Here is a 22317-nt window from a genome sequence, read left to right on the forward strand (position 1 = left end):
AATGGGTCCTTTCTTCTGTACGTTTCTTGTGTGCAGTATTGTAAAAGATATAAATTATCGATTCCCCTCCTATGTGTGGTAAAGCCTGATTGCAGTTCATTCATTTTTCCTACATTTCTAACATACTTTTCTATTTTGGTTTTCAGGATCCCCAAGAAAATTTTATATGATGCATTTGTTAGAGCAATTGGGCTTAGACCTTTGACTGTGGGGTTTTGTTTCTTGGGCGTAAGAGTTGTTTTTTTTTTTTTACTTAAACCAGATTCTCTGCGTTTTCCTGTCCTTCAGTATGCTGTTTAAACATTCTGCCAATTCTTTTTGAAGGTTGGTACTTTGTAAGAGTAGTTTGAACAGAATTGACTTCATTCCTTCTGGGGCCTGGTGCTTTATTTGCCTTCATTTTCTCGAGTTGATTTTTTACAGTAAAAGAAGCCAGGTCTCCTATTAAAATAAAGAAGAAGGTAACGCCCTAAAAGTAAAGAAAGTCTACGCGATAAGAACTTTACGTCCTTCCCCCGAAGGCCGACAGACAAACAGACAGAACTTCCACCAAGGCCAAACATTGGTCGGTCGGTCAAAAACAATCCAACAGGTTGCTGTCGACGAGGACCGATCTAAGTGTCACCGAATTTACGTGGTGAGACCCCGTTGGTTCTTTCCATAGGTTGTATCTAACGGTTATGCTTCGACAGGGTTTTTTGTTTATATTGTTAGCCTATTACCTATTAGTAGCCTACTAGTATATTAGAAAAAATAATTGAGAACATTAGACTAGGCCTAGTCTCACTGGAGAGATAAGTAGTAGGTAGCCTCCGTTGTCCAGGCCAACCTTGATAATTGTATCTTGCCTAACTTAGCCTAGTTTTTGACGAGTCATGAAGAGTAGCCCAGTCTGCTTTGATTTTGGATTACCCTTGAAAGAGAAGTTGCCACTCGTTTCCATTACTAGCCTAGGTATAGCCTAGTAGTACTTACCTATCTATGCTATGTTTGTAATTGAACAAAATCATTCGGTTTCAATGAGCCCCATACCTATTAGCTACTAAGTACTAGGCTAGCTAGTAGCCTAGGTTACTTTTACAAGTGCTTATTGTTATTGTAGCTAGGTAATACGTAGGTAGGATACTAGTACATAGCCTATGAGACTTGGGTGAGCCTACTGTTTCGCTAGTAGCTAGGTATATGCCCACTTCTGTCTTGAAGATAACTGAAGCATTTGGCAAAATACAGTGTTATAGGTTAGGTAACATGCCAATAATCATTACTACCGATTACTTAGTATCAGTCCCAAAGCGCAACATAGGTAGTTGTGACTCGTGTGGAAGTAGTGATTCTCAGCTCATATCTTTTGTGACCTTGGCTATAAATGCACCACCAACAATAAAATTTAGGAGGTGATAATCCTAAGTAATTAGATATGGCACTCCTGCTTTTACCTTGGAAATTGATTTTTCCCACAGATTAAGTGCTTTTGATAAAGAAATGGTTAGCTTTTGGCTGTCACCTGTTATTTAATACCTCGGTAATTCTAGGGAATAACTCCGCACAGATTGCAAGGAATTTTCCCGTGAATATGACAGCCACTAGGGACTGGGATGTTAAATGTAGCCTATTTTGCTGTGTTTATCACAACCCCTGGTGTTGATTACAGTCAACCCCCCAAAAATAATAGCAAATTCTTAACAAGCAACCCAAATGCTATAGGAAACTGTAATCTCCAAAGAAATAGGTACCTGACGCAGAGTTATTACCTAGACTTACCTTTACCTCCTATCTCTACCCAACAATGATGGGGGACTTTGGGAATGTGCAGTTTTGGATGTGGGAGAACAAACATAAACAAAGCAGCCACGTTTGTATTCTTGCCGAGGCCGAGGGATACGCAAACCCTCGGGGAGCCGTATATTCCACGGAAGGGAGAAGCCGAAATGAGGTCGGGCACTCTGGGCGGTGCGTGTACAAGGTACGAGTTGGTAAAGAGAGGTAGGTGGGGGAATGTTAGGTAGAGAGTCCTGAGGCGTAAATAACAGTTAAGTGACAAAGGCTACTTCTACATTAAAAGCACAAAATCTGTAGGAAAAATCAATTTCCAAGGTAAAAGCAGGATCGAGACATCACTTAGAATTACCACCAAGGTTGGTTGCACACTTGACAAGTTCTGTGATTGATGCAGTGTAATGGGGACGGGGTTGGTACAATGACATCACTAAGAGCAGCTTGCCATAACTTTTGTCGAAGGTAACGGCGCGAACCAAATACATATTTACAAAATACACAAAATTCAACAATACTGAACCAAAAATAGAAAATTATAAAACACCGCAATCCCCAAGAATAAGGTTTGAACAATGACTAAATCACAAAAGCACTTACTTTAAATAGTTAACATACAAGTCTTCCTTTCATTGGCTCTTAAGGGCGAGGCAGACACCCAACAACATCCTCAATGAAAAATCTGTAATGACAGAATATTGCAAATAATTTGATGTAATTACTGCAATAATATAAACTGAAATAACGTTAATTACAGACCTCTCATCACATTTAACGGGGAAAATGCGACTACTTTAAGATTGAAAGAGACATTTGTTCATGACACTTACCTGTCAGATATATATATAGCTGTATTCTCCGAAGTCTGACAGAATTTCAAAACTCCCGGCAAACGCAGTGGTCGGCCAGGTGGTTAGTACCCATTCCCGCCGCTGGGAGGCGGGTGTCAGGAACCATTCCCATTTTCTATTCAGATTTTTCTCTGTCGCCGGTCGGTAAACAGCTGTTTACAGACCTCCGCCTAGGATTTTGGAAAACTCTTTGTTCACTTGAGTATTTGATTGTCTCTTGGTTTTTTGAAACTTGCTCGGTGGATTGGCATACGCGATTGTGGTTTGTCTTTGAATTTGGTTTTGGATTTCTCTAATATGTCTGGATCTCTGCAACTAGTTTTTAGAGTGTGTACTGTGCTAGAGTGTAAGGTGAGGCTACCGAAAGCTTCCGTGGATCCTCATACAGTATGCACGAAATGTAGAGATCATATTTGTTTGATGAATGATGGTGTAAAGAGTGTGAAAGGTTGACCGAAAATGAATGGAAGACTTATGATTCGTATGTTCGTAAGCTTGAAAGGGATAGAATCAGAAGATCTTCCTCCAGAAGTGCTTCTGTGAAGAGTAAGGGTAGTAATTCGCATTCTAACCTTCCTGTAGAGGTTGTTACATCTAACCCTGTGTATTTGCCTTCGGGCAATGAAGTTATTGCTTCAGAAGGTATTGCCCTTTCTTCCATCATGGAGTCGATTCGTGCACTAGAATCGAAAGTGAGTGCATTGAAGACCACAGTGAAGTGTAGTGGAAACATTAATGCCCCTAGTGTAGTGGAGGGGGCGTCAGATCGGTCCCATAGTGCCTCTAGGAATAGACCTCTGTCGGACTCCCAGGACTCAGGGAATGGGCATGTCGAAAACTGAAGGAGGGCTATGGGAAATTCCCACCGGTCTGGCGTCCCTTCAGCAGATCCTGTGGACGCTTCCCAGGCTGCCGAAGCGTGTGATCGAGCACGGATATTGAAGGAGTGCTTTTCGTCCTCTGAGGCGTCCTCTCCTGACCGGGGATGGAGCTCGCAGAGGGCCTCTCACGAGGAGAACGAGTTTGACACTAGGTGTCGCACAGGCGGCCAGCGTCTTTTTCGTCCTCTTAGGAGAGGTTTTTAAGGAAGTGGACGCTTCACGTCCTACTTCTCGTCCTGTTCTTTCATCATCACCCGAACACTTCGAAGAATTGACGCCTAAGAAGAGAGGCAGGACGTCTTCTGATGAGGACGCTTTTGAGAACTATCATCGTCTTAGAGTTCAAAGGAAGAAGAGGGCTCCAATTCGCCCTTCTTCGCATATGATGAGTCCTTCTCCTGAACGTGGAACTTCACCGTCTAATGAAACTCGTAGGCAATTGCGTCAACGATTGTCGGCTTTCTTCGCAAGGGAGAAGAGAGCCTCATCGGCGTAGAAAGGATCTTTGGCTTCCTGTTAAAAGATCGAAACAACCTTTGTCGGCTTCGCCTCGTTCTTTAGCCTCTCCTGCGTCGTCTTCTTCTGGATCCTTCAGACTCAACCGAGAACACGCAAGTGTTTCCGGAGAGAGAGTGTCCAGAAGTGGCGATGGGGACAGAAGCGTTAGATGTCGCACAAGCGGCCCTCGCTTTTGTCAGGAGGTTGAGAACGAGCAAGAGAAGCCTCGTGTCGACGTTCGACGGACTTCTGCATCAACTCGACGCTTCTATCATGAGAGAGCCTACCAACGCCAAAAGTATCAGGACGTTCCAGAAGGCTCTAGGATTCAAAGAGAGCAACGTTTAGATTATGTGTCTGATCTTACTCCTCAAGAAAGAGTACTGTATGAATATCGACGAAAGGCTCGTGCTTTAGAATATGAGAACTCGCAACGCGTTAAGAGAGATCGTAAGACTCACCAGGACGCTCGAGAGGACGCCCCGATACAGGTTAAGCGTCCTAAGCGAAGTTTGAAAGACGCTCGACGTCCATTAGAGCACGTCCCACTTCAGGACGCTTCTTTGATGGATAAGCGTCTTATAGACATTAGAGTCCAGCGGGATCGGAAGCTTTCATTGGCAGACGCGCGACTTCCTGTGAGTCCTAAGTCTCGCTCCCTTAGCAAGGGCGCTCGCGATGACGATAGACACCCGACTATTCGGGATTCTGAGAGAAGATCGACAGGAATACCGCAAAGAGGCTTTTGAAGAACCTTTGCCTTTAATGACTTCGAAAGACAAGGCTTTACAAGAGAGTCTGAAGTTTTCAAAGACAACGGCGGATCATTCGCGCATTGTCTCGTCTATTCCTTCAGCGGATAGAAACTCCCCCTTACGAACAGAGCCTCAAAGGAGAACCGCTTCTTGTTTAGCTAAAGAAACTTCGGACCGTCAAGATCAAGGAGAGTCTTCTAACGATACGCATCCTGCAGAAGAGGAAGAGCCTTCAGAAGCGTCTACGGATTATAGCACGTTAACGCGCTTACTGAAGGAATTGTTTTCGGAAAACTTCCAAGCACCAGTCCTCTCTCTCCGCCATCGCAACTATCCTCATCCAAGACGAGAAAAGCTCCGGGTTTTGTTAGGATGGCTGCTTCGCTTTCTACTAAAAGAGCGTTGAAGAGCATGAATGATTGGATGGAATCAAGGAAGACGAAAGGAAAGACGTCCTTTGCGCTTCCTCCAGCTAAGCTAAACGGGAGAGCCGGTATATGGTATGAGACCGGAGAAGAAACAGGGTTGAGACTTCCGTCGTCTGCGCAAGGTGACTTCTCAAACCTGGTCGAAGCACCGAGAAGATCTTACCTGTCCTCGGCTAAGGTTTCATGGACTATGCCGGAAATAGATCACCATCTAAAAGGACTGTACAGGACGTTGGAAGTATTCAACTTCCTAGATTGGTGCTTGGGAGCTTTAGGTCTGCAAGCTAAGAGCCCAGAATCATTGTCATTAGAAGAGTTATCGAGCGTCCTGTCATGCATGGACAAAGCAGTAAGGGATGGCTCGGATGAGTTAGCTGCCCACTTTACTACGGGAATATTAAAGAAACGAGCGCTTTTCTGCAGTTTTACTGCTAAAGCAGTTTCCCCTACGCAGAAAGCGGAGTTATTATTCGCCCCCTTTTCTTCCCTCTCTGAAAATATGGTAAAGGATTTATCTGTGAACCTGAAAGAGAAAGCGACACAGGATTTGCTGTCTCAATCATCTAGACTTCCTGCGACGCAATCATCTTCTCGAGTAGCTCAGGTACCAAAGAAGAATTTTAAGCCCTTTCGTGGCAGAGCACCATCAAGAGCTGCTACACGAGGAAGGGGCTTTGCTAGAGGCAGAACCCCCGCAAAGCAAAGGGGAAAGAAGTGACAACCTTGCCCTTCAGGCACCGGTGGGAGGGAGACTTTCTCTCTTCGCAGAGGCTTGGAGAGCAAGGGGGACGGACACCTGGTCCCTCAAGATTATAGAGAAGGGATACAAAATTCCCTTTCTCTCCATGCCTCCTGTCACCAGCTTATCAGCCGCAGAAGCAACAGATTCTACTCGATTTATTAGATCAAATGATCGAGAAAAGAGCCGTAGAACGAGTGCTCTTGACAGATTCCCCAGGCTTCTACAACAGGTTATTCCTGGTTCCGAAGCAGTCTGGGGGATGGAGGCCTGTCCTAGATGTCAGCAGTCTGAACCTTTTCGTAAAGAAAGAAAGCTTCAAAATGGAAACATCACAATCGGTCCTAGGGGCCTTGAGACCAGGGGATTGGATGGTGTCATTAGATCTCCAAGACGCTTACTTCCATGTCCCCATCCATCCCCAGTCCAGGAAGTTTCTCAGGTTCATTTTAAGAGGACAGGTCTTCCAGTTCAGAGCTCTATGCTTCGGACTGAGCACAGCTCCCATGATTTTCACTTTTCTCATGCGGAACGTGGCAAAGTGGCTTCACCTCTCGAAGATACGAGTCTCCCTTTACCTGGACGACTGGCTCATACGGTCGTCATCGAGAGCAAGGTGTCTGGAGGACCTTCAGACTACGTTACTGTTGGCGAAATCTTTAGGCCTCCTGATCAATTACGAGAAGTCCCATCTGACCCCAACACAGTCCATCGTTTATCTGGGGATTCAGATGGATTCAGTGGCTTTTCGGGCTTTTCCGTCGCTAGAACGTCAGCGGAAAGGCTTAGAAAAAGTGTCAGCCTTCCTGGAGAAGGAAACATGCTCGGCAAAGGAATGGATGAGTCTGCTGGGGACCATTTCTTCGCTGGAGAAGTTTGTTTCTCTAGGGAGACTACATCTCAGGCCCCTACAGTTTTTTCTAACAGAAAATTGGCAGGACAGACAAAACTTAGAGGAGAATTTGAGAATATCCCCGTTGGTCAAGAAACACCTAGAATGGTGGCTCGATCCCACCAAGATGTCGAAAGGAGTGTCCCTCTGTCTTCAGAGCCCCGACCTAGTGTTATTTACAGACGCGTCTATGACAGGCTGGGGAGCAACTCTGGGAAAGGAGGAAGTGTCAGGCCTCTGGAGAAAAGAACAGAAGCCTTGGCACATCAACCTCAAGGAGTTAGAGGCAATTCGCTTAGCACTTCTAGCCTTTCAAGAACGAGTCATAGGCCGAGTTGTCCAGATCAACGCGGACAGCACCACGGCCCTTTCTTATATCAAGAAACGGGGGGACACACTCTCGTTCTCTCTACAAGATAGCGAGAGAAATCCTGTTATGGTCAGAAGAGAGGAACATAACTCTCCTGACAAGATTTGTTTCAGGGGTCCAGAACGTCAGAGCAGACATTTTAAGCCGTCGAAATCAATTGATTTCAACAGAATGGACTCTGCACATAGAAGTCTGCCAACAGTTATGGAGACTATGGGGACGACCAATAGTGGACCTCTTCGCGACTTCGAAAACGAAGAGACTGCCTCTTTACTGTTCACCGATCATCGACCCGGAAGCAGTAGCATTAGACGCAATGCTTTGGGACTGGACGGGGATGGATGTATACGCCTTTCCCCCGTTCAAACTTCTGGGAGAAGTAACAAGGAAGTTAGCAGCGTCGGAAGGAACAAGGATGACACTGGTCGCACCATTCTGGCCAGCAAGCGAGTGGTTCACAGAGGTCATGTCCCTACTAGTGGACTTCCCAAGAATCCTACCAGTAAGACCCGATCTTCTCAAACAGCCCCACTTCGAGAGATATCACCAAAACCCGTTCGCTCTGAGTCTGACTGCATTCAGACTATCAAGAAACTGGCAAGAGCGAGAGGGTTTTCAGGAGCGGTGGCAAAAGCTATCGCCACCGCGAGAAGAGCTTCCTCTCAATCTGTCTACCAGTCTAAGTGGGCTGTTTTTAGAAGATGGTGTAGGAAAGAGGGCATTTCCTCCTCCAAGACCTCTGTGAGCCAAATCGCCGATTTCCTGTTACATCTTAGGAATGTAGACAAGCTGGCAGTATCAACAATTAGAGGATACAAGAGTATGCTGTCAACAGTCTTCCGTCATAGAGGCCTAGATTTGACGAATGATAGGGATCTTCTGAGATCCTTCGAAACATCAAAGGTTCCACAGGTTAAAAAACACCTTCGTGGGAATTTGGAAACATAGTTCTAAAATCTTTAATGGCAAGTCCCTTTGAACCTTTGCACGAGGCTTCGCTGAAAGATTTAACGAAGAAGGCCCTCTTTCTAACCACCCTAGCCACTGCGAAGAGGGTGAGTGAGATTCAAGCAATTAGCAAAAATGTTGGATTTAGGGGACACAATGCAGTCTGTTCCCTGAGTCCTTCCTTTTTAGCTAAAAACGAAAATCCTTCCAATCCCTGGCCTAAGAACTTTGATATCAAGGGATTAGCAGGGATTGTTGGTCGAGAGCCAGAAAGAGTCCTGTGTCCTGTCAGAGCTCTAAAATTCTATCTGGATAGAACAAAACAAATTAGAGGTCAATCGGACAATCTTTGGTGTTCTGTGAAAAGACCTGATTTACCTATGTCTAAGAACGCCTTAGCGTTCTTCTTGAGAAGCACCATCAGGGAGGCCCATTCGTCCTGCCCAGATAGTGATCTTAAAATTCTGAAAGTCAATGCTCATGAAGTTAGAGCTGTCGCAACTTCGATGGCATTTCAGAAGATATGGCGCTCAGCGATATTGTTGAGCACCACATTTTGGCGAAGCAACTCTGTGTTCGCTTCACACTACCTCAGGGATGTGAAAGTGACATATGAGAACTGCTTTTCGCTTGGACCATACATATCAGCAGATTCAGTTTTGGGTACGGGAAGTGGCACGAATCCTATCCTTTAGAAAATGGATAGGTGTGCTTTTATTTTATGGTTGTTGGTTTTTTGGTTGTAGGGTCGACCGCTAGAGGCGGACTTCCCTTTATTTTAGCCTTAAAAGTTTTGGGGACTAACTTTGCTAGGCTAGATCAGTGGTGGTTTTTTCTTTGCTTCGCTGCCCTTAAAGTATGGTCAATATGGTCTAGACACATTGTGGTCACGCCCAAGTTGTCAGATCATCTAGATCTCACCAGCTATACCAGGTCATGTCCTTGCTGGAGAACTCTAGTAAAGCAAAAGCAGACTTGGGTGACAGTAATCACGAAGTCAGCTACGCTAACAGGTAAGGAACCAAGATGTCTATCAATCTGCATGTGAAATGTTTCCCAAATCCTTTTATTATGTTCCTCCCCACCTCCAATGGTGGGAATCAGCTATATATATATCTGACAGGTAAGTGTCATGAACAAAATGATATTGTTATGATACAATAAAGTTAATCATAACTTACTTGGGCAGATATAATAATAATCAAGTACCCGCCCAGCCTCCCCTCGGGGACAATGACATTAAAAAATCTGAATAGAAAATGGGAATGGTTTCCTGACACCCGCCTCCCACGGCGGGAATGGGTACTAACCACCTGGCCGACCACTGCGTTTGCCGGGAGTTTTGAAATTCTGTCGGACTTCGGAGAATACAGCTATATATATATCTGCCAGGTAAGTATGAACAAACTTTATTGTATCATAACAATATCATTTTAATGGACTGGAACTTGTAGTTAACTGATATAAAACTGCAAGTAGTTTAGCTGTACTGGGTGGGTACCAAAAAATAATGTGCAATACTTAGTGAACCCATGAAAACAGAGGATCATATAATGGATATGAAAGTATTATGAAACCAAAGAAATATTCTAAAGGAAATACTGGTCCATACAAATGTTATGGGAGGGGCAGCTATTTTACATTTGTTCCTATGTGATATAAAAACCCTCAGTCCTTTACTATAGGAATTACTAAGGCGTAACCTGGACATGGCCACTGAATTCTTTAACAAGGTGGTTAGGTAGTTAACTACTGGTCTGGTCGTTAGTAGTCCCTTCGACCGGATGTGAAAATTCCAATTTTCTTTCGGCCGTTGTTGCGGATAGAAGTGTTCTTCACTGCTCTCTGCCTGACTGTTTACTGCTGTTTTCTTTCAATCCCTGTGGGATTTTTCTTTGTTATTTCTTATTATAAGTTATAATTGTTGTTGTAATAACATAAGTGACTTACCAAATAATTACATAGCTGTAAGCTTTCTTACCTGGCAGTCGAAAATTAAAATTTCCTGGCGCCAACGGCGCTGTTATCGTTCATGTAGGTGATATAGGTCCCGCCCACTTTCGGGGCTCTCTGGTACTGCTGAGCTAACTACCGTCAATTCGTTTTCTGCCGCTCATGGAGTAACACCTGTGGGTTTTTTGTTTGCAGTCAATTATCATCGCCATATTGGATTTACTTTGGTTCGTGATGTACAATTTCTTGGTTGTTTTTTGCCGATAAGCTGTTTTGTTAGCTTCCAGTCATCTAGGAATTAGCTTCTCATGTCGGACTCTAGTTCGTCATCTGTTAGGTTTTGCAGCAATGGCTGCAAAACTAGAATGCCTAAGTTTTATTACGATCCTCACACGAGGTGTATTAAATGAAGGGGGCAGCTTTATAGTAGGGACTTAACATATACCGAATGTCAAGATTTAGATGAGCAGGGTGGAAGATTTTTTCAACTCATTTAGATGAAATGGAGAAGGATAGAAAGAGGAATGCAGCCATTAGAGCAGGTAATAAACCTAGTATTGAATCAACTCCTTTGGCTTTAGAGACAAAGAAATCTGTTTTTTCTGCACCTCTTTTATCTAATATCTCTCCGATTGATAGCCCTCCTATTTCTTTACCTATGACTCCTGTCCAGGTACCCCTAGCTTTCAATCCAAACACCAATGCCGTATTAGAGTCCAAAATGGACAAAAAGTTTGATATTTTAGCTACATCCATCATGGATTTAGGTTTGTCCTTCCGCACTTTCATGGAGAAAGGTGCGAGTGATAAGTGCAGTGTTGTGCAACGTGTCGGTGCTGTGTCTGAGGAGGCGGCTACCCTTCCCCCCAGTTCTCCTAGGCGAAGGTCACTGTCCCTCTCCCCCGCACCTGGGAGAAAACACCGGAGATCGAAGGGAGACTGGAGGGGTTTGCCCATGGGTAGTCGTCTACTCAGTCGAACCTGTCGACTCACGGTCGTCGACTAAATGCCACTGGAAAGGCGTTGAAGTGAGTGAGTTGTTGTCTGACTCGGATGTGCTGTCGCCTTTTCCGTCGCCAGATAAAAGGCGACAAGTTTGAGTGGTTCAGTGTCACGCCCGTTGCAAAGACGTGCTGCTTTTGCGGATGGTATGCCTCCCCCTGTGAAGTCGAGAGAGCAGTGGACCCAGCCATCCTGCAGTTTTGCACCTGCTCTATATTTTCAGGAGCCTTATCAGTCATCAGCGAACGTTTCTCCGTCTGGAGACAGGAGCTTACACGTTGAGAAACAGACACATTTTCTCGCTATCGGCTCTCCTAATGTTGTGTCGAAAGGAGTTTTGACTTGCTCGCCTCTCATGGCTTGTAGCTCTTTGCCTACTATCTGCTTGTCTTTAAAGAAGAGCCATTCAACTTCAACTAGGAAGTAGAGAAGACTTGTACGCAAGGAGATGATGTTCAGTTGGGTCCTTTCAAGCAACAGCTTCAGGAATTATTGGTTTTTCTAAAGAAAGCGACAACCCCTCAAGTAGAGGAAGATTGGGCTTAGTCAGATCTTTCGGAGAACGAAGATACAGAGGAGTTGAAATCTTCATCTGTTTATTCCAGTCTGTTAACGTACCTTCTGGTAACATACCCAGATTGTTTTGAGTAGCGTCTCCTTCGTCGCCTAAGTCGATGTTTGTAAAGGACAGAAAAGCGCCATGTACAGGATTGCCGAAGCTGGTCCTGTCTCAGTCGGCAAAGAGAGCTTTCAAGGAAGCAGACAAATGGCGGGCAAAGAAAGTTAAGTATATCTTAGTTTTACCAGACCACTGAGCTGATTAACAGCTCTCCTAGGGCTGGCCCGAAGGATTAGATATATTTACGTGGCTAGGAACCAGTTGGTCACCTAGCAACAGGACCTACAGCTTATTGTGGGATCCAAACCATACTAAATCGAGAAATGAATTTCTATCACCAGAAATAAATTCCTCTGATTCTTCGTTGGCTGAGCTGGGATTCAAACTTCGGACCACTGGATTGGTTGCTGAGCGCAAAAACCAGTCGTCCAGTGAGGAACTGGCTGGCAAAGAAACGGGATTTCGGCAAGGCCTCTTTCGCCTGCCCCCCTTCGAAGTTGCAAAATAAGGCATACAAGTTCTACGCAATAGGAGAAGTTCCTTCCTTGGGAGTGTCTGCCTTCTCTCAAGGGGACTTCTCCGAACCAGTAGATGCAAACAAGAGAGTGTCTTTTTTGGCTGCTAAGATCAGATTCTCTTCGCCTGATTTCGATCACCTGATATGCATTGTATTTAAGGTGATAGAGGTTTTTAGTTTTCTTGAATGGACCATCGCTGCTCTGGCCAGGAAGATTGAAGAGTGTCAGTCCCTAGAAGAGTTTTCGTTGGACTGGTTTAATGTTTTGTCCTGCATGGACAAAGCAGTGAGAGATGGTTCGGGGGAGCTGGCTGTACCCTTCACGATGGGGATCCTCAAGAAGTGAGAGCTGTGATGTTTTTTCGCTTCCAGGGGAGTTAAGACGAACTAGTAATCGGCTTTGATGTTCTCGCCTTTGTGCAAATCCCACCAGTTCCTAGAGCAGACAATTCTTCAAGTATTGTCAGACATAGAGAAAAAGTCGACAAACGATCTATTGACGCAGTCAACTAGACACCCTGGGATCCCCCTGTCATAGGAGCTAAGGCTTCTTCTTTGCAGAAGCACCCCTTATGAGGCAGCAAGACCAGGTGGCAGAATAGACCAAGAACCAATTTACACCCCCCAGCCAAGTCCACTAGAAAGCCTCCCTTCAAGCGATCTGACAAGTGATGGCAGGTCCTTCACGCACCTGTAGGAGCGTGACTCCATTTATTTTGGGAGGAATGGAGTTGGAGAGGAGCAGAACAGTGGATAGTTCAGGTTCTGAGAGAAGGTTACGCTATCCTATTTGTGCAAGACCCTCCGCTGTCCCATGTACCCATCTGCTTGACAGCGTATTCAAAGGGATCAGGGAAAGATTTGGCATTAGCCAAAGAAGTAGAAGTGCTCATCAAGAAGAAAGTCATCAAAGAAGTAATGGACAAGAACTCCCCTGGCTTTTACAACAGACTCTTCGTAATCCCCAAAGCATTTGGGGGCCTGGAGACCTGTATTAGACATGAGCGTGTTGAATGTCTTTCTTCCTTCAAAAGACGAAGTTTCGGATGGAAACCAGTCGGTCAGTGATGTCAGCCCTTCAACCGAACGACTGGATGGTGTCTCTCAACATGAAGGACATACTTTCATGTCCCCGTGTATCAGGAATCTTAAGAAATTTCTGAGGTTCATCTTGAAAAAGAGGGTGTTCCAGTTCACAGCCCTTTGCTTTGGACTATCTACAGCTCCCCAAGTATTCACTCGAATTCTCACTCCTCTAGGAATTTGGCTGCAGCTAATGAGAATAAATGTGGCATTTTACTTAGACGACTGGCTTCTGAGGTCAGAATCCAGTCATCAGTGTGTGAAGGACTTGCAAATGACATTGAACCTGACTCAACAAATGGGAATTCAGATAAACATCGAGAAGTTACAATGGTCTCCGACACAGGATTCCCTACTTAGGGATGATTCTAGACAGTCTAGCTTTTCCGGCTCTTCTCTCCCCGAAGAGGATAGAATCATGTCTCTCAACAGTCAAAGAGTTCCTAGTACGTCCATTGTGGATGAGCCTCCTTGGGACCCTCGCGTCAGTGGAAGGTTTTGTAAGTTTAGTTTGTGGCTAGATCACAAACCCAAAAAACAAGCGGGCAAAATCCGTCCCCCCCTCCCCCTCCATAAACTTAACCAATCCAGTTGCCAAACTCACCCTCAGTCACACTTTCCTCTGTACACTACAGAATACACGCAGGACAATTGACCTACTTACACACAGAACAAAAAAAAAACACAAACACGTACTCACCCAACTCCAGAGACTTAGGGCTATACTGTGCTGTCTGTTGGTCGAGGTCGCTGAGACACCACCAACAACCAAGAACCACAACCCAACAACCAATGACCACAACACAACAGCAACACAACAACCAATGACCACAACACAACCAATGACCACAACACAACAACCAATGACCACAACACAACCAATGACCACAACACAACCACCAATGACCACAGCACAACAATAATACAACACCCAAGGACCACAACACAACAACAAACAAGGAACACAACCACAACTCAACAACACACCAAACAAGCAAGGAATACAACCACAATAAAAGACCACTGCACAAACAATCACTAACACAAAAAAAGCAACCGCAGCACAACAACCAACACACCCACTAACAACACCAAGAAATCACAACAGGTCACCAACAACAACCCTCAACAACTCAACCACAACTCACATACAACTCAACAGGAACTCATAAGCACAACAAATCCAACAGCACAAGCATAACAACTCAAAAACAAACAATTTCAAACTTAACAACTAAACAACAAATCTATAACACAACTTAACTGACTATCAATGCCTTCATAGACTGCTGCCGGCACGGGTTCTGCCTGAAGACTGAATCAAAACTCTGAACTCCAACGACTAACTCCAACTGCATCAGCAGACAACCCAGAACTCACTACAGTCGGTTCAATCGTTAATCATCTATCCACCAATTATGCTCTCTCTCTCTCTCTCTCTCTCTCTCTCGCTCTCTCTCTCATCTCATTAACGCTCCATATCTATCCACCAATTATGCTCTCTCTCTCTCTCTCTCTCTCTCTCTCTCTCTCTCTCTCTCTCTCTCTCTCTCTCTCTCTCTCTCTCTCTCTCTCTCTCTCATAACTCCTCCATATTTCCTCTCCCATTACATTTGATGTTTCCTTACATCGCAACACCCACACTAAATAGCATTCCGCAACACCCACGGATGCTCGGACGCAGGCCCCCTGGATCTTGTTTGAGGACCCTCATACACATTCTCAGTTACACTGCCATCCACTTCTAGACCACTTCCAGACTCCCATTACCATCTGCCTCACTACTATCCTCCCAAATCCCATTCACTATCTCATATACCCCTTCTAACTCTTGTCCTAATATCTCTTGTAATCTGCCACCAAATCACTAAACTCATTTACACTCCTGCCAAACTCCTGAAGAGACTCATTCATACTGCCAACCACCTCCTTACTACCTGATTCCCTTCCTGCTGAAATCTCACTAAACCCTGACAGTTCAAACCCACACACACTATAAGTATCATTCCTCCCCTCAAAGTCATCCGTATTACATGCCTTATCCACCCTTTTTACCCTAACACTTCCCCTCTATCATGCAGCTCACGTTTCTCCTTTTCATTCCCTTTCCTTACCTTCTTCCTCTTTCTTCCACACTCAACCAACACTAACTGCCAATCTTCCAGATGCATTTGCTCACTGACACTTAGCACACTTATTAACCCTCAACCACTCACTCATCGTATTCTCCCAAACATACTGTCGCACACTAGAGGACCCACCCAACTGAATCCCCTTAACACCTAGTTTCCTGAATTCCCAGCCTAACTCACCTTCTTTCACCTACACACACTCGCCACATGACCTTCCATTCCACATTCAAAACATTTCCTTCTTTGTTCCTTACACATCCTAGCATAATGCCCACTCTTTCCACAATTACCGCAAACCTCGTTCACACGGGTACCCCGACATCCACTAGCTATGTGCCTTACCTGTCCATGCCTGTAACATTTAATATCCCTACCTTTCACTCGCTCACTAAATGCCCCGTTTTGTACATGAACTTTCCTGTCAGACATATACTTAGCTTACGTCTCTGACGTCACGACAGAATTCAAAACTTGCGGCAAACGCGACAGGTAGGTCAGGTGATCTACCTTACCCGCCGCTGGGAAGCGGGTGTAAGAACCAACATACCTTTCTTGCCAGATTTTTTCTGTTGTCGGTGTCGACCACACCTGTTGTCGGTACCTCTTGACAGTTGGATTCTTTTCTCGTTTTCGCCCTGGATTGTTTCTACGGACTTTTGGTGAAGTACCCGATCTTTTGGCCTGGCATTCGCGATTTGTGGACAGTTATTTGACTTTTCTTTGGATTTTTCGCCTTCTCCTAAACGACATGATGTCTGATGTTGATACTAAGAAAACTGCTATGTTTAGAGTTTGTTGTATGACTGAGTGTAAGGTGAGGCTACCGAAAGCTGCGGTAGACCCTCACACAGTATGTTTGAAGTGTAGAGGGAATGAATGCACCTTTAATAATCCTTGTAATGAATGTGAAAAGCTGAATGAGGATGAATGGAAGTCTTTGTCTTCCTACTTGAGGAAGCTTGAAAAGGATAAAGTTAGGAAAGCTTCTTCTAGGAGCAGTAGTAGATCTCATATTAGCGAGTTGGATATAGATAATCCTATTTTAGAAGTAGCTCCTTTGTCAGTTTCAGCTCCTGCTCCCTGCACCGAAGCCGAAGATGCGCCTTCGGAAGTGGCCTCCATGAAAGCCACCATTCGCAGTATGGAGATGAAAATTAAACATTTAGAAGGTAATGAGTGATTCCAATAGTGATTTGTGCAGTGAACCCAGTGCAGTGGAGGGTGCGTCTGATCGGCTCCCTAATGCTTCCAGGCCTAGACCTCTTCCAGACTCCCAGTCCCAGTGGAGGAGGAAAGTCGAAAGCCGCAGGAAGGTTAGGGAGCATCCCCACTGGTCAGGCGTCCCCCTCGGTAGCTCCTGTTGATCGTTCCCAGGCTACATTGGATCGCTCCAAGAGAGAAATAGTTGCGCCAATGCTTTCTCGTCTTCGCCTTCGCCTTCTCCTAAACGAGGATGGAGCTCTTCGGAAGCCTTGCGCCCTTCGAAGAGAGCTTGGAACGCTCCCTGCGCCCGTCCATCCAGCCCTGAAGTTTTTTCGGAAGAGCCTGAGGTGGAAGCGAAGAAACGTAAGAGATCTCTGGAGTATCGTTCCCCGAGCAGAGATCGAGCCTCGTCACCTGTTCAAGAGTTTGTGAATTCTCCTGCAAGGGTGTTGGCTAACCTTCAGGCGCAGATTTCGGCTCTGGCTGGCTCTCTTTGCGTGTCGTCTCGTCGTAGGAAGGACGTCTCGCTTCCTGTTAAAGAAGTCCAGGCTCCCCTCATCCCTGACTCTCGCTATTCGACGGAAGCGGCCCGCTTCCACCTGTGCGTTCGGAGTCTCGCAGGAGACGTTTCTGCTTCGGACAAGATCCCATCTGCGTCCAAGCGCCATTCGCCTGACAGACAGGATGTCTTTGTTTCTCCTTCGGACAAGGAGCAGACTGCTCGTAGGAGAATCTTCGCCCTACAGACGCTCTTCGAGACAGGATCGCTCCCCTTGATAGACACCAAGAGCCTAGTAGGCGCTACTCGCCTCGTTGCCGCTTCTCGTCTCGCCTCCACTCTTCTGTTGACAAGCGCCCTAAATCGGACAGGCGTCTTCTTCGCTGGACAGGCGTCAAGAGCTTGTTAGGCGCGTTTCTCCTGGCAGGCGCTCTTCTGACTTTCACTCTCCTCGAGTCAGGCGCCGAGATCCTAGCAGGGCGGGCTTCTCCCCCTTGTAGGCGCTCACCTAGTAGGCGCTCGTCGCCAGAGATCCTCTCTCCTCGGTTCAGGCGCCAAGAGCCTGGTAGCCGCTTCTCGTATATGGCAGGCGCTGTTCACCTGGTAGCCGCTCTCCTTTGGATAGGCGCCAAGAGCCTGATAGAAGTTTTTCTTCAAACACGGCGCTCTGCTCCTGACAGCCGCCTTACTCCTGTTAGGCTCCAAGAATCTCGAAACGCTCTCCTCCAGACAAGAAGGATTTTGCAAGTAGGCACGTTTCTGAAGCTTTGTCTCCAAGACGTAAACGTCTTACTTCCTCTAGAGACTTTTATAAGGATAGTCGCGCCTCTAAGGATCATGAGGGTTCTTCAGCTCAGGAGAACAGGATCCCTCAGAAGAAGAAGGACCAAAAGACTCCTCTGTTTCCTCCTATAAGAGGTTAACAGATTTGCTCCTGCAAGAGTTCGGAGATATCCTTTCTCCTGTGGCTCCTCCTCCTCCTCTTTCTTTATTCTCCACTTCGAAGGTTTCGTCTTGTGTAAGGATGAAACCTACTGTTTCCATGAAGAAGGCGCTTAGAGGTTTTGGGGAATGGCTCCTTTCTAAGGAAGAGAAAGGGAAGACTGTTTTTTCTTTCCCTCCGTCTAAACTGACTGGCAGATTGGGATTCTGGTACGAATCGGGCGAACCTTTAGGCCTCGCTCTCCTTCTTCTGCGGACTCGAACTTCTTTTCATTGGTGGATTCTGCTCGTCGATCCGCCTCCTGTCGTCCGCCAAGACTACGTGGGGGATGAACGAACTTGACCACCTACTGAAGGGAATGTTCCGAGTCCTGGAAGTTTTCAACTTCCTTGATTGGTCTTTAGGAGTTCTGGCTAATAAGACCCAGACCCCGGATTCACTGTCTCCTGAAGATCTTAACTGCGTCCTCACTTGCATGGACAAGGCAGTGAGAGACGGCTCGAGTGAAGCCTCCTCACTGTTTGGAGCTGGAGTTATTAAGAAGCGGTCAGTCTACTGTTCGTTTCTAACTAAGGCAGTTTCACATGCACAAAGGGCCTCTCTTATGTATGCTCAACTCTCCTCCTCTTCTGTCCCCAAGAAAATTATTCAGGATGTCTCGAGTGCCCTTTCAGCTAAGGCTACTCAGGACACGTTAGCCCAGGCGCCAGGAAACCTCGCTCTGTCTTCCAACCCAAGGCCAAGAAAGAGACTCCTCTGAGGCAGGAGCCCTTTCGAGGAGGACCCGCTGTCAGAGGTTCTTCAACCAGAGGAACTAGACCTTTTAAGAGAGGTAAAACCTTCTCTAGGTCAGTCAGAGGGAAGAAATAGCGATTTAGGACTCCAGACATCAGTGGGTGCCAGACTACTGAAATTTGCCGACGTCTGGGCCCACAAAGGGGCAGACAATTGGTCCCTATCGATTGTCAGCAAAGGATACCTCATTCCCTTCTCGTCAAGACCACCATTGACGACAACTCCGAGGGAGTTGGTGGCCAAGTACAAGGACCCCATCATGAATCAAGCCCTTTCTCTAGCAGTAGATCTCATGCTAGAGAAGGAGGCTATAGAACTAGTGAAGATCCCGCTCTGCGGGTTTTTTTTTTTACAACAGATATTCCTAGTTCCGAAGAACTCAGGAGGATGGAGACCGGTTTGGATGTAAGCGCCCTGAACGTCTTTGTGGAAAAGAGGAAGTTCGCCATGGAGACAACTTCCTCAGTGTTAGCGGCTCTTTCGTCCAGGGGGACTGGATGGTGTTTCTCTAGACCTTCAGGACGCTTACTTTCATGTGCCGATCCATCCTTCTTCACGGAAGTATCTACGATTCATGATGGGAGGAAACATCTTCCAATTCAAGGCCTTGTGCTTCGGCCTGTCGACTGCACCCAAGTTTTCACGGGGTTGATGAAAAACGTGGCGCAGTGGCTACATTTTGGAGGGAGTGAGGGTGTCGCTTTATCTCGACACTGGCTAATCAGAGCAGAGTCTCAAGAAAGATGTCTGGAGGACCTTCAAAAGACCCTTACATTGGCAAGTTCTCTGGGACTTCTGGTGAACTTCCAGAAGTCTCAATTAATCCTCAGTCAGAGCGGATCTATCTGGGGATTCGGATAGCTTCTCTGGCTTTTTCGGGCTTTTCCGTCGCATAGAGGATAGCTCGTTGCTACGAGAAAATACGACCTTCCTAGGAAAGATGCATGCACAGCGAGGGAGTGGATGAGTCTGCTGGGGGACACTCTCCTCGTTGGAAGCAATTTGTTTCTCTAGGAAGGTTGCATCTCAGGCCTCTACAAGTTCTTCCTATACCAGAACTGGAGGCGTCTCTCCTTAGATCTGGTTGTCCTTCAAGATCTCAAGGGGAATCAAGAGAGCCACCTTCGGTGGTGGAACAACCCACTTCGTTTTGTGGAAGGAATGTCTCTTTACATGCCGAACCCCACCATGTGTTGTTTTCCGACGCGTCGGAAGCAGGTTGGGGAGCGACGCTCGGGACAAGAGGAGTGTCAGGCACCTGGAAGGGGGATCAGGTGTCCTGGCACATCAACAACAAAGAGTTGATGGCAAGACTGGATGGCTAGTTTGAAAGCCTTCAGAGCCCCACGTCCGAAAGGCAGTAGTGCAGGTCAATTCGGACAACACAACAGCCTTGGTGTACATAAAAAAAAACAGGGGGGACACACTCCTTCTCCCTGTACGAAACAGCAAGGGATCTTCTGCTGTGGTCTCAAACAAGGAAGATCAGTCTTCTCAACAGATTCGTACAGGGAGAAAGGAACGTCAGGGCCGATCTCCTGAGCAGGAAGAATCAACTCCTGCCTTCCGAGTGGACCCTCCACTCAGAGGTATGCCAAGGCCTGTGGAGAAGATGGGGCAGACCTCACATCGACCCTCTTTGCAACAGCAAGGAACGCAAGGATCGAACTTTACTGCTCCCCGATCTCAGACCCAGAGCAGATCAGTGGATGCGTTTCTCCTAGATTGGACAGGTCTAGATGTCTACGCCTTTCCCCCCTTCAAAGTACTGGGACAAACCCTCAAGAAATTTGCTATCTCGGAGATGACAAGAATGACGCTAGTAGCTCCGTTCTGGCCCGCCCAAGATTGGTTCACAAAGGTACTGGAATGGTGGTGGACTTTCCTTTCCAAGAGCACTTCCACAAAGACGAGATTTGCTCAAACAGCCCCACTTCGACAGGTATCACAGAAACCTCCCCGCTCTCAATCTGACTGGCTTTCGACTGTCAAAAGTCTTGTCAGAGCGAAGGGTTTTTCGACAAAAGCTGCTAAGGCTATCGCCTCAGCTAGAAGACCTTCGACCTTAAAGTCTACCAGTCGAAGTGGGACGTCTTTCGCCGGTGGTGCAGGAACCAGAAGTTTTCCTCTTCCAGTACCTCTGTGACTCAGATAGCAGATTTCCTAGTTTTCCTCAGAGAAAAATGCGGTTTGGCAGTATCTACTATCAAAGGATACCGGAGCATGCTGGCTGCTGTGTTCAGACATAGGAACTTAGATCTTTCGAATAACAAGAGATCTGCATGATCTATTAAGATCTTTCGAAACTTCCAAGAAAAACTTCGAACGAAGTTCCAAGTTGGAATCTGGACGTGGTTCTTCATTTCCCGAGGTCCTCTAGGTTTGAGCCACCACATTTAGCCTCCTTCAAAGATCTTACGAGGAAAGCTCTATTTCTCATGGCTCTAGCATCCGCTAAAAGGGTTAGTGAGATTCATGCCCTAGAAGGAAGGGTAGGTTTCAAAGGAGATTCCGTGGTTTGTTCTTCCTTCCTCGTTTTTAGCAAAGAATGAGAACCCCTCAAATCCTTGGCCAAGGAGCTTTGAGTTCGTGATTATCTGCCCTAGTAGGGGAAGAACCTGAAAGAACTCTTTGCCCTGTTAGGAGTTTAAGATACTACCTTCAGAGAAGAAAACCCTTAAGGGCATTGAGGACAGAATATGGTGCTCTGTAAAGGACCCCAGCAGACCATTGTCGTAAAATGCGCTGTCTTTCTTCATTAGAAGTCTGGTGAAAGAAGCACATAGATCTTGGTAATGAAGAACATTTCAATCTCCTAAAAGTCAAGGCTCATGAAGTGAGAGCCATTGCCACTTCCTTGGCCTTTAATAGAATATGACTCTTCAGAATCTGATGAAAACTACATTCTGGAGATGTTAATAATTCCGTATTCGCCAACCACTACCTAAAAGACGTCAGTATTACGTATGACGAGTGCCTTCCGATTAGGCCCGTACATATCGGCGGATTCGGTGCTGGGGCAGGGAGCTGGAACATATCCTTAGTAGTTTTTTCCCTTGTTTTTGGTAATTGAGTTCATATGGTTGTATGAAAAATGATGCAGGTAGGCATCTTTTTTCGTTTCGTAATACTAATAACTTTAGTTTGGTTAGGTGATCGGATTTGGTTTGAAGCTCCCTGCGTTGTAGTGGACAGGTTCTGTCATAGAAGAGGCGAACCCCCATTGACATGATCCGACTTGGATTCTACTAAGTAGCAGGATATCAAGTCCCGTTAGTAGACCCAAAGAGTCCTTTTCAGCTGTAGGTCACGCCCTCGCTGTAGCTCTTATGTCTATGCAGACTAATAGACAGTATCTATGAAGTCTTCAGCCTAAACAGGTAAGAACCAAGGTTATTTTTATCCTACAACAGGTGTTGTTTACCTTTTCTTTGTT

General features: G+C 46.0%; 1 protein-coding gene across 1 annotated transcript in view; it reads left to right on the plus strand.

The window, feature by feature from the left end:
* Positions 1-357: 357 nt before the first annotated feature.
* Positions 358-22317, plus strand: part of LOC135222783 (myeloid differentiation primary response protein MyD88-like) — a 467144-nt gene continuing 445184 nt past the window's right edge. Inside the window, exon 1 of the mRNA XM_064261052.1 lies at positions 358-637. The gene's annotated coding sequence lies outside the window, so the exon portion shown is untranslated. The remainder of the gene's footprint in view (positions 638-22317) is intronic.

The sequence above is a fragment of the Macrobrachium nipponense genome, chromosome 8, assembly GCF_015104395.2.
Source record: "Macrobrachium nipponense isolate FS-2020 chromosome 8, ASM1510439v2, whole genome shotgun sequence".
Lineage (NCBI taxonomy): Eukaryota > Metazoa > Arthropoda > Malacostraca > Decapoda > Palaemonidae > Macrobrachium > Macrobrachium nipponense.